Source organism: Callithrix jacchus, chromosome 1, assembly GCF_049354715.1.
Source record: "Callithrix jacchus isolate 240 chromosome 1, calJac240_pri, whole genome shotgun sequence".
NCBI lineage: Eukaryota > Metazoa > Chordata > Mammalia > Primates > Cebidae > Callithrix > Callithrix jacchus.
In genome coordinates this window covers 93,549,388-93,562,426 of record NC_133502.1, presented here as the reverse complement: position 1 = coordinate 93,562,426, position 13,039 = coordinate 93,549,388, and the positions used below count along the sequence as shown (strand labels likewise).

The following is a 13,039-nucleotide window of genomic DNA, read 5'->3' as shown; positions in this document are numbered from 1 at the left end:
GGAATGCCCCACCCGGCTTCTGCTTGACCTCTGTGGGCTATATGGACTGTCTAACCAGTTCTGGTGAGATGAACCAAACATCTCAGCTAGGAGTGCAGAAGTCACCCACCTTCTGCGCTGGTCTTGCCGGGAGCTGCAGACAGGAGCTTTTCCTATTCAGCTATCTTTTCACCCTTAATTTCTTGATGGTAACAACTGTAGTTGAGTATCTAATTTCTTTACTTTTATTTTAAAGCATTCATAAACATGGCAATGGCTTTAAGGCAAACTGGAAAAACTAAAAATAACTAATAATCTCAAAATTCTCACTGACTACCATTATTTTTGAGTTTTTTGTCTTCTACTTAAAACTATTACAATCCTCATTTTTATTTGACATTATATCATACTTTCATAATAATCATTTTAATAGCTTGTTTCATTTCATTGACTTTATATTTTAACTTTCCTCCAAGTTTGTCTACATGTTTTAAAATGTTTAATGTGTCTAAAATGTTACTGTGACCAAATCTGTACAAATATTTTTCTCTTCCTTTAATTTCACAAGATTAAATTTCAAAACTGAGAAGATAGTACAAAGTCTGTCTATTTTGCTAAAAATTTACTTCCAATACTACCAGAAAGAAAAATACCAAAAGATAAGTCTTATGAAGACCTCTGAGTCTGTAACAGTCTCTTTCATCTTCCAACTTTTTGAGCAGTATCTCTCAGGGCACTTATTACAGATCTCCATGGAGGTGTCAGTTAACACTGGATATGTTTGCAGAGAAACATTTCTTAGTCACGAGGGATGTCATCTTATTTACTTTCATATCTTCTACAGCACTTACAGGGTTCTGCATAGAGAAGAGAAGCAAAGCTGTGTGTTGATTCTGTCACAATCACAGCAGTTCCAGGTATAAGATGTCCATGAATATGTACAAGGGTCACAGAATCAACTGAGGGAATAATCACTCCAGTCTCAAATACCCAAACACTCACATCTATTCTTTTTTCTTCTTCTTTTTGAGACAGGGTCTCACTTTGTTGCCACTGCAACCATAGCTCCCTGCAGCCTCAAACTCCTGGGCTCAAGCCAACCTCCCTTTCAACCTCTCAATTGGCTGGGGCCACAGATGCATGCCACCATGTCCAGCTAATTTTTATTAAAATTTCTCATAGGGACAGGGTCTCACTATGTTGCTCAGGCTGGTCTCTAATTCCTGGGCTGAAGTGATTCTCCTGCCTCTGTCTTCCAAAACTCTCAAAGTGCTGGAATTACAGGCGTGAGCCATCACCATGGCCACTTTCACCTATTCTTATTAATCTTTACCCCTGATCTAGCCAACACAATTACTATGACTTGCCTTTGACCTAACTGTAAAGATTCTGAAGTATGAGGAGAATGAAAAGGAAAAATCACACACAGACACACACACACACACACACACACACACACACAAAGGGCCAAGGGCTGAGGAAGAAAAACACATTGTGGAATGAGTGACCCTTCTCAGAAGTCAGAGAGCATTCATATTGACAAAAATGGACCACCCCTCCCCTCCCATCTGTAATATCTGATACAAGTAGATAACAAAAGTGAATAATAAGAATACTAAAGTATATACAATTTTTATTTGTCAATTACACTTCACTAAAGCTGAGGGAAGGGAGTGAATGATGTTGCAGTTTCAGTAAGTAATCCAAAGAAAAGTCCCCAAACTGGCATGGAAATAGCCTCCTCTTAAATGAAAATAATAAATTCAGCTTAATAGATGAGGCTGTACTTCTAAGCATAGAATCACAAAAGCTTCTATAAGCTTTATACATTTTCACTTATTTGATTCTTAGGAAACAAACCCATGTGAAATGGGCAGCACTATCTCTCATTTTTTGGGTAAGGAAACCAAGACTAGGAAAGTCTGGGTAACCTGCTCAAGATGGCCTTTGTACAGAGTCTGAGTAACAATCTAGACAGGTGTACTTGCCAACTGCGCATGAGTCCAGCATGCCACCCTCCCTCACCTTAAGCTTCATTGCTGCTGTCCTTTCTTCTCACCTTATAGAACCACTTCATCTTCCATCCTCGATGTCCCAAAGCAAAGCATTTCTATCATAAAATATATTTTGAAAATCTACTTCATGCCAAAGAAAATTGTCTGAGAATATATTGGTAGCGTGTGGGTATATCATTTCTTATTAATACTAGGTAAAGAATGTTTTAACAAAGAAATATATTTAATTTGGATGATAGCAAAGAAGGACATCTTTATAAGTATGAAACACCCCCTTTGTTTTCTTAAATCTAAGCATGAGATCCTCAATATTTTAACAGAAATTAGTGGAAAAGATGAATTAGAATTTTCATGATTCAAAGAAAAAATAAAGCCATTATATGACTTCCAAAATATGTTACACATTTTTAAAGTGTCAAAATTTTAAATGTCATAAAGTTTAAAATTCTCTTTGAGCATAGTAATAAGTAGATGTCCTATGGTAGCCGGATAAACTATCTGAATATCAGTTACCTTTCAACTTAAGTTCCTTATGCAGCTCATTAAATTTGTTGCTCATATCCTTTGCAAGAGGAAATCATTTGGATGAGAGGTAGAACAATAACAGTAATAAGTCTGATTTTTTAAAACCTTCTTTAAAAATGTGATACATATTAGGATGTAAGTGAATGTGTATGCTAAATAGCTATTAATTTTCTGTCCCATATGATTATATACATCAAATCAACCGATGTTTAATATGCTTTTAATTCTAGTTTCACTGACTTTATTTCCAATATCTCCTTGCTCTGTCATTGGTTTTCAAACATCTGTTCTCGAAAGTTGCTCAAGCCCATGTTAATTTCTTAAACTTGTCCATGATAAACAGCTTAGAATTATTCATAAACTTATTATGAGTGCTGAGCAGCATGGGAAAAATACCCTTGAAATTAACACCAGCAACATCTATTGTGTGTTTACCTTTTCCTTTCTAATATCAAACTGTTAGCTGAGTCTTATTCTGCAGTCATCACCTCACCTAACTCGTGACTATTCTTTTTCTCACCTCTTTTCCTCTCATATTTTAAGTCCAAGCAACCCATTCAATTAAGATTCAAGACTATCACTGTTATTATCAACTGACTTCACATCCTGATATCCCTCTGAGGATAAATAACCGATCTTGCCACTAAGTGTCGACTAATTTGGCTTGTTCCCTCTCTGGCTAGAGAAAGAGAATAGGTGTGTCTGCCACCAGGTCCAACACCATGAGCAGCTGAAGCCCACCAGACCTCTCAAACTTAAGGAGTCTGCTATGGCCAAAACGAGACTCCTAAGAGGTTTCTGCCATTCTCTATCTATTTTCATATTGTAGCTCCCCACTTTGCATTTCACTACACAATATCAATGAACTAAAGCTTGCCGGGTTCTTGCCTTCATTTTATACAGCACTCACAATTATATGCTTCTGGGCACTGCTACCTGGAGAATAATTCCTTTGAAAATATCAAAATAGAGAAACATTAATGGTTGTGAACACATACTAATATAGTAATTTTGGTATCATGAGGGAGTGGCAAAAAAAAATGGTCTACCTTTGATACTCCCCTAAGAAAGGACAAAGCCGGTTTTTAAAAACCAGTTGGTACATACAATTCATCACTCTGCTTCCATTATACTCGTTATGTTCTCTATGTTTTTATCCTTTCTCCAGGAATCCTTTTCCTTCTTTATCCATCTCTCTTTCTCTCCCATCTTTACTCTCTCTGTAAGTGGCAAAATGAGCACAGTGGCATAAATAAAATAATTTTAGTGTGTTTTGTGTTTTTATCCCATATGTATTTTTTGTGTGGTAAGAACATGAAATATACCTCTTAACAAAACTGTATGTGTGCAGTACAGTATCATTGACTGTAGGCACAATGGTGTACAGCACATCTCTAGCGCTTATCCATCCGTCTTAACTGAAACTTTATGCCCATTGATTAGCAACTTCCCAATTCCCCCTCTCCTCAGCCCCTGGTAATCACCATTCCTCTCTACTTTTATAAATTTGACTATATTTGATACCTCATATTCATGGACTAACAGTAATTGTCTTTCTGTGGCTAGATTATTTCACTCAGTATTCTGTGTTTCTACTAATGATGACAATTTTAATCCTTCGAATGTTATAGCCTCCTCTGGCAAAAGAAAAAAAAAGTCATGCCAAATCACAAAAGTTAATTTGATTCCACATGATTCACATTTTTAAAAAATGTAAGAAACCTAATGCTGTTAGTCATCTATGGCAAATTCATGGAAAGTCCCTAGAAGCTATTCTGCCTACCTGGAACACTGGATCTCCCTTCACCTCCTGCCCACTTCGTCTCCTCCCATATCTGTTTCTCTTTTGCCTGACCTACTTTATTCAGCAAGGCTCACCTTAAATGCCACCTCCTTAGAAAAGCCCTCTAAGTTAACACCTACCTCCACCATTATATGCTCTTATAACACTCTGGAGTATTACTTTATGACAATTATCAAAAAGGGTGTAAATAAATCATTCATGTTTACCCTCATTCTAGACTGCAAGCACCATGAAGGCAAGACTTCTGTTTCATTTATCACTGGGATTCAGACCCCAGTAAGTGGCTTCCCATAGGGAGCACTCAGCTCTGTAGATGGTTGTTGAATGAATGAATGAATGAATGAATGCAAGGCTAAATCAATGGATGCTATTTCCCTAAGTACTTTGGATTGAAGCTCCTCCTTCTTACCAGGCCACAGAGAAATTTGGAAGGTACGGGAGGCTATTTACTCAGACTCTATTTACCTCTGTCATTCCTCACGGAGGACCTAAAACTCCACAGCCCACCTCTTACTCTGGATGGCAAGACTTATTCTTTTTATATGATTATTATATGACTTACTCTTTTTGTGTGATTATTAACTATATTTTTATTTTTCAAATGCCCAGAGACAAGGAGGGGCATTTATTTTAGGTCACCTAATCCAAATGGACATGAGAGAAGAGAAGGCCTTCAACAAAATTCAACAGCCCTTTATGCTAAAAACTCTCAATAAACTAGGTATCGATGGAACATACCTCAAAATAATATGAGCTATTTATGACAAACCCACAGCCAATATCATACTGAATGGGCAAAAACTGGAAGCATTCCCTTTGAAAACTGGCACAAGACAAAGATGCCCTCTCTCACCACTCCTATTCAACATAGTATTGGAAGTTCTGGCCAGGGCAGTCAGGCAAGGAAAAGAAATAAAGGGTATTCAATTAAGTAAAGAGGAGGTCAGATTTTCTCTATTTGCAGCCAACATGACTGTATACTTAGAAGACCCCATCATCTCAGCCCAAAATCTCCTTAAGATGATAAACAACTTCAGCAAAGTCTCAAGATACAAAATCAATGCACAAATACCACAAGCATTTCTATACACCAATAACAGATAAACAGAGAGCCAAATCATGAGCGAACTCCCATTCACAATTACTACAAAGAGAATGAAAAACCTAGCAATACAACTAACAAAGGATGTAAAGGACCTCTTCAAGGAGAACTACAAACAACTGCTCAAGGAAATAAGAGAGGACACAAACAGATGGAAAAACAGTCCATGTTCATGGTTAGGAAGAATCAATATTTTGAAAACAGCCATACTGCCCAAAGTAATTTACAGATTCAATGCTATCCCCATCAAGCTACCAAAGACTTTCTTCACAGAATTGGAAAAAAAAACACCTTACACTTTATATAAAACCAAAAAAGAGCCCACATAGCCAAGATAATCCTAAGCAAAAACAAAAACAAAAAACAAGGCTGAAGTCATGTTACCTGACTTCAAACTATACTATAAGGCTACAGTAATCAAAACACCATGGTGCTGGTACCAAAACAGAGATATAGACCAATAGAACAGAACAAGGGCTCAGAAATAACACCACACATCTACAACCATCTGGTCTTTGACAAACCTGACAAAAAAGCAATGGGGAAAGGATTCCCTGTTTAATAAATGATGTTGGGAAAACTGGCTAGCCATATGCAGAAAGCTGAAATTGGATCCCTTCCTTACATCTTATACAAAAATTAACTCTAGATGGATTAAAGATTTAAACATAAGACCTAGCACCATAAAAACCCTGGAAGAAAACCTAGGCAATGCCATTATGGACATAGCAATGGGCAAGGACTTCATGACTAAAACACAAAAGCAATGCCAACAAAAGTCAAAATAGACAAAGGGATCTAATTAAACTTAACAGCTTCTGCACAGCAAAGGAAACTATCATTACAGTGAACCGGCAACCACAGAATAGGAAAAAAATTTTGCAATCTACCCATCTGACAAAGGGCTAATATCCAGAATCTACAAGGAACTTAAACAAATGTACAAGAAAAAAAAAAGCAACCCCATCAAAAAGTGGGCAAATGATATGAACAGACACTTCTCAAAAGAAGACATTTATGGAGCCAAAAACATATTTTAAAAAAGCTCCTTATCACTGGTCATTAGAGAAATGCAAATCAAAACCACATTGAGATACCATCTCACACTAGTTAGAATGGCGATCATTAAAAAATCAGGAGACAACAGATGCTAGAGAGGATGTGGAGAAATAGGAATGCTTTTACACTGTTGGTGAGAGTGTAAATTAGTTCAACCATTGTGGAACACAATGTGGCAATTTCTTAAGGATCTAGAAATAGAAATACCCTTTGACCCAGCAATCAATATGACCCATTACTGTGTATATACCCAAAGGATTATAAATCATTCTATTATAAAGACATGCACACATATGTTTATTGAGGCACTATTTACAATGGCAAAGATTTGGAACCAACCCAAATGCCCATCAATGATAGACTGGATTAGGAAAATGGGCACATATACACCATGGAATATTATGCAGCCATAAAAAAAGGATGAGTTCATGTTCCTGGATGAAGCCGGAAACTATCATTTTCAGCACACTGACACAAGAACAGAAAACCAAACATCGCATGTTCTCACTCATAAGTAGGTGTTTAACAAGGAGAACACACAAACACCGGGAGGGGAACATCACACACTGGGGCCTATTCTGGAGTGGAGGGCTAGAGGAAGGATAACAGGGGGTGGGAGGATTGGGGAGGGATGGCATTTGGAGAAATATCTAATGTAGATGACAGGATGATGAATGCAGCAAACCACTATGGCACATGTATACCTATGTAACAAACCTGCACATTCTGCACATGTACCCCAGAACTTAAAGTATAAGTTTATTTGTCAGATGAACATTTTTTATTTAATAAAATAAATGTAAAAAAAAAAAAAAAAGAATGCTGCGTCAAACCATTAGGCCTAGAGAAAAGGTTAATTTTGCACATGATTGGGATTTTATCTGCTAGATTCTGTTACCATTGAAATGTTATGAGGGGCTCAGCAGGGGTATGGCAAGCATGTCTGGTTTAAAATAAAAACTGAACACATTCTGTCTCCAAGTCAGTGAACCATAACCATAGTCTCAACACCTGCACTGAGCAACAGAGCAGAATAATCTCATTTGAAATGAAGTCTGCATTTTCTCTAGAGGTTGAAACCACTTTATAAAGAGTAACTCATCACTGGCCAGTGAGCTGGGAGAGTGGGTTATTCTTTTATGTCTAAAGTGATTATTTTGTAAATGAGTTAAAACCAGCATTCTAACAGCATGAAAAGGCGCTACAGAAATCGGAGTGAGTGATGCTCTACATCTGACAAATAATAGGGAAAACACCTCAGCAGGAACGTAACTTGGCCCTTGAAACATTTATAAAATATATTTTTGCCCGTAGTTCCCTGTGGATTTTTCTCCCTATAAATAATCTGGTCAACAGTAGAACCTCTTTTACGATGGCAGAATAGGAGGTGAGAGCTGATACAGAGATGTTCACACTTCATATTGAAATCCCCAGATCACTTATATTCTATTATTCACCTGGTAGAATAAATATTTCTAGGTCTCATCTTTATAAGTTTGCAAAGTATGACCATCAAGGGTAGAAATCGAGAGTCTAAGTCATTCTTTCTGTTAATATGGCAATTTTACAGGTCCTATCCAATTCTTTTCTCATAATTGTATTTTCGTTCAATATGTAGTCACGCAGTTAATGTCACTCCTCTGCTTAAAACTTTCAAGAGGCCAAGGTGGGTGAGTCATCTTAGGTCAGGAGTTTGAGACCATCTGATCAACATGGCGAAACCCCATCTCTACTAAAAGTACAAAAATTAACCAGGCATGGTGGCAAGCACTTGTAATCCCAGCTACTCAGGAGGCTGAGGCAGGAGAATCACTTGAACCCGGGAGGCAGAGGTTGCAGTGAGCCAAGATCACAATACCGTACTCCAGCCTGGATGACAAAAGCAAGACTCCATCTCAAAAAAAAAAAAAAACCTCTCTAACAGTTCACTCATTCAGAATATATTTCAAACCCCATAAGATCCATGGCATCTCACCCCTGCTCACTAGACTCATCCCATACAACCTTCCTGCTTGTTCAGTCTAGACTTGTGTCTATTATTTGACAACACCCAGCTTTCCCTGCCTCGGTGTAATAGAAACTGCTGCTTCCTTTAATAGAACACCCTCCTCCCTAGGTATTCACTTAACTGATTCCTTGCAATTATTCTGGCCTCAGTGCAACTGTTCCTTCCTGTGGTAGGAAGGATGATGTCTTCCTAATACCCTCATTCCTGATATACATGCCCTGTAATAGTCTCCTCCCTTATGGCCTCAGCATTAATCTGTGTGACCAACAGAATATGGTGAGGTGATGGCATGTGACCCATGATGTGTCAAGGCTGAGACATAAAATATGTTGCTGCTCTGTCTTGCTCTTTCAGATCATTTGTTTTGGGGGAAAACCAGTCAACATGCCATGAAGACACTCAGATGTTACTTATGGAAAGATCCATGTAGGAAGAAACTGAGGCTTCTTGCCAATAGTTGTGTGACTGCACCGTCTTGGAAGCAGATTCTCTAGCCCAGTTGAGCCTTCAAATAATGGCAACCTCGTAAGAGACCATGAAATAGAATTACCCAAATAGGTCATTATTTCTGTCCGATAGAATAAATGTTTGATTTTCCCAACTGCTAATTTTGGCAATAATTTGTTGCACAGAGGAATAACCATGATACCTACTCATATAGAGATTTCCTGACACCCAGTCAGGTGTAGGAGAACCTACCCTGTCACATGTTATGAAATTGTCCCATTTCATTGTCTTTCTCACACTTATTCATAGCTTTTTATCTTGGTTGTTTGGTTGTTGTTGTTGTTGTTGTTGTTTGTTACTGCCTATCTCTTCTTACTGGAGTGTAGTTATTGATGGCAGAAACTTTGCCCGTTTCATCAAGGTTTATGCCTAAATTGGATCAACTGGAATAGATGCTCAATAAATACCTGTTCAAAGAATGGCTCACCACTCTGAAAATTCTATCACTTATTTCTCCAAAGCACATGAGAAGTTGTTTAGTTAAATCCCCTTCCCTTCCTGTGTGGTGGCTCACCTGCCTCACACTCTGTGCAAGATTAAGGAAGCATTTATACTCAGAAGAAGAGGAGAGTAAAGGCTCTCAGTTACACCTTCAGCAAAAAAATAAAAATAATAATATAAAATAAAAAGTTCATATTCTGAACTAAAGAAAAGATAAAGATCTTTTTTAAGTGATAACCATTCTTTTTTTTTTTTTTTTTTTTTTTTTTTGAGATGGAGTTTTGCTCTTGTTACCCAGGCTGGACTTCAATGGCGCGATCTCGGCTCACCGCAACCTCCACCTCCTGAGTTCAGGCAATTCTCCTGCCTCAGCCTCCCGAGTAGCTGGGACTACAGGCACGCGCCACCATGCCCAGCTAATTTTTTGTATTTTTAGTAGAGACGGGGTGTCACCGTGTTGACCAGGATGGTCTCCATCTCTTGACCTCATGATCCACCCACCTTGGCCTCCCAAAGTGCTGGAATTACAGGCTTGAGCCACCGCGGCCGGCTGAGTGATAACCATTCTTTAGGAAATATGTCAGGGCAGAGAATAAGGAGATTCAATAGAAACGTACATGATACAGGAAAGAGAAGTTTAAAAAATAGAAATGTATAAGGGATCAGAGTTAATGTAGATGAGATGATCGCCAGAAGAAAAAAAAGAAGAAAAAATATTTCAATAACGTGAAAAAAGAATTCAAACAAATGTAATAAACATATTCTTCTGGCCATCTTCAAACCATGTAAAAGATCTGTACCTGAGCAGTCCAAAGCAGTTTTAAGAGACTAAGATAGGGAAAACTGCTAGATATCCAACCACTTTCTCTGTTAAATAAAACATACATCTCTTAAAATTCTCCGTAAGTACATAGTTTCAGGCTTCACAAGCATATAGGAGGTGTAGCATATACAAGTCCATGACAAAAAATACAGATAAAAGCACTACACACATACAGCATGCATATCTCCTATCCGCACAGCATGTATTTTCATGTATGGTTTATTCCAAAGATTCAGTGGTGAAAACTGGATCTGTTTTTTGGCTCCATTTCAGAAAGCCCTTTCAGCCCCACTGGCTGGGGTCCTGCCATCTGTACAAAGTCACAGCTGCAGAAAGTGCCTGTTTAATCTCAACTTTTAATAATCAAGCAACATTACACCCTTACACACCCTCACATACACACAGTGCATTTCTCTATGGCATGGCTTTTCCATCATGATTCATTGGGAAGTGTACTGGAATTCATATAACTTATAGAAACACAAGCTATTCAATGTGCCCAATTTCAATAGAAATTTTAAAAGAACATAAAATACAGTTCTTTTAAATTTCATGTGAAAGGGAGATTTCCCATGCAGAGATCAATTTTGTAGGGAGTTGAGTAAGCATAGCAGCCCTATAATTTTCAATAAGTACTAGTAATAAAATGAGTCCTGGTTGAAAAATGTGAAAAAGTCGGGTATGTCTTTCCCTTTTCTTACCCTAAAATCCAAAGTTCACAGTGACAAATAGTTTTCCTGTGTTCAAAATCATTAAGACTATTTCAGTTCTAAGACTTACTACTGCCCTCAGAGAATCAACAATTGGAAGGGGTCTCATATCTTTTGACTTAACAAACTATCTGGATTTATCCACTGTGGATGCAAACTTAGCAGCAGTCCACCAGGTCCAGGAATAAAGGAAATGTAGACCATTCTTACACTAAGGAAAGGAGATGAGTGTGCTTCTGAGAGGCCATGCTAAGCCAGTTCCTCTTATGAACCAGACGAGTGTCTGCCTGGGGACTAAAAAAACTCCAAAAAAAAAATTACCAAAGAGCCAAAGAGGACACGCAGTGGGGCCTGGCTTGATTTGGGTAATGACTGGACTGGCAAACACACCTCTGTGGAATTCTCAACAGAAGGTGACACTATCATCCCCAGCAGTCCAGGTCACAAAGTTCCAAGCACATGTGGCTGAGCCATTTTCCACCTGATGAACAGTAACAGAAGCTGTCTCCTTGAATCAAAAGACATGAAAGAAAGGGGGAAACTGCAGAGTGATGAGAAGAGAAAAAGGATAAAGATCTATTCACTCTCTATCCCTGGAGACCGAACTAGTGGCTCTTGTCTTACTTATTGTGAAGAGCCAATTCAGCACAACTTATCCCATCCTTGTTGTGCCAGCTGGACAGTCTGAGACCTAATTTTGGCTAACAGAGGGAGTATAATTTAATTCACAAGTAGACAAGTATGAGTTGTGCTTGAAAGGAATCTTGGCAAATGAACCCTGCAGGTAATAAACATAAATTGAAATGAGAGAGTATTATTTTCCGTGTCTGAGTATGGAAAAAATGTGTGTGTGGTTTTTTTTATCTTTTAAAAAATTTTTAATGTCTAAGACATCAAGAAAATAGAACTGGTATTGAGAGAAACTGATGCTATTTTAAAGGAGACTATACTGCACATAGCTCAATTTTAAACAATAAAAAAATAATTTTTAAAATGTTAAAAATTCAAAACCGTATACATTTACATAAACGATATTCAAAAAGTGAAAGTCTATTTAACAATATATTGCACAAAATCCAAATATGCCAAAATGCACTAACTGCTTTGCCTAGAGAAATACCAGGTATTGATATATTCATTAGTTCATTTATAAATTTATTCACTCCATGTATTTATTCATTTGACAACCACTTAAGGAGCCTGGAAGATACAAAGATGAAACAGACTCAGAGGTTTCTAATCTATAATAAAGTGATTAAACTCAGCTGTATCCACTGGAACAGGCTCACATGCCTGTACATAGTTTATTTCTAGACTATGATAATATGAAATTCACCCATTTGTATAACAGAAACTGTATAAATATAATTTATATTTTTTCACACTATTTTTTATCATTGTATATGATCATATATATATTACAGTGTTATTTACTCATATTTATTATGCCCTATGTAAAAAGAACTCAAATGTGTAATTGCAGTAAGGCAAATCAGAAGCCTGGATCTAAAAATGTGCATGAATTTATAATATGAACATTATATGAAAGCAGGATTTTTTTTTTTTTTGAGGGTCTTGCTCTGTTCCACAAGCTGGAATGCAGTGGCACAATTTTGACTCACTGCAACCTTTGCCTCCCGGGTTCAAATGATTCTCCTGCCTTAGCCCCCTGAGTAGCTGGGACTACAGGTTCACACAACGACACCTGGCTAATTTTTGTATTTTTAGTAGAGATGGTATTTCACCATGTTGCCCAGGCTTGGTCTCAAACTCCTGACCTCAAGTGACCTGCCCACCTCGACCTCCCAAAGTGCTGGGATTACTGCGTCCAGCCTATTAAAGCATTCTGATTCTCTAACAATCATTTTGCATGCCCGGAATCCTGAAGCTGAAAGAAGAAATAAGAATTTTACTTGTTCTGTGTTCCATTTTTTATCAGACGTATGTTTGATTCCATGTATACAGTTCTTCAACAATGACTACTACAACAAAGCCATAATTACTGCATATAACTTTGACAAGAAACATGACAATGTTAGATGAAAGAAAAAGATGGCCCTGCACCT

At 37.7% G+C, this 13,039-nt stretch overlaps 1 protein-coding gene and 1 long non-coding RNA gene across 10 annotated transcripts in view; both read right to left on the bottom strand.

Moving 5' to 3' along the window:
• The window catches only part of LOC118146211 (uncharacterized), a 43,168-nt gene extending 33,681 nt beyond the window's left edge, over positions 1 to 9,487 (bottom strand). For 2 of the 3 annotated variants that reach the window (XR_004731943.3, XR_004731816.3), the window contains exon 1: positions 656 to 9,487. This is a non-coding gene — a long non-coding RNA (uncharacterized LOC118146211). Of the gene's footprint in view, positions 1 to 632 lie in introns of all 3 variants that reach the window. The other variant, XR_013526434.1, reaches the window with a different exon arrangement.
• The window catches only part of TRPM3 (transient receptor potential cation channel subfamily M member 3), a 980,420-nt gene that overhangs the window by 780,933 nt on the left and 186,448 nt on the right, over positions 1 to 13,039 (bottom strand). The window lies entirely within an intron of this gene.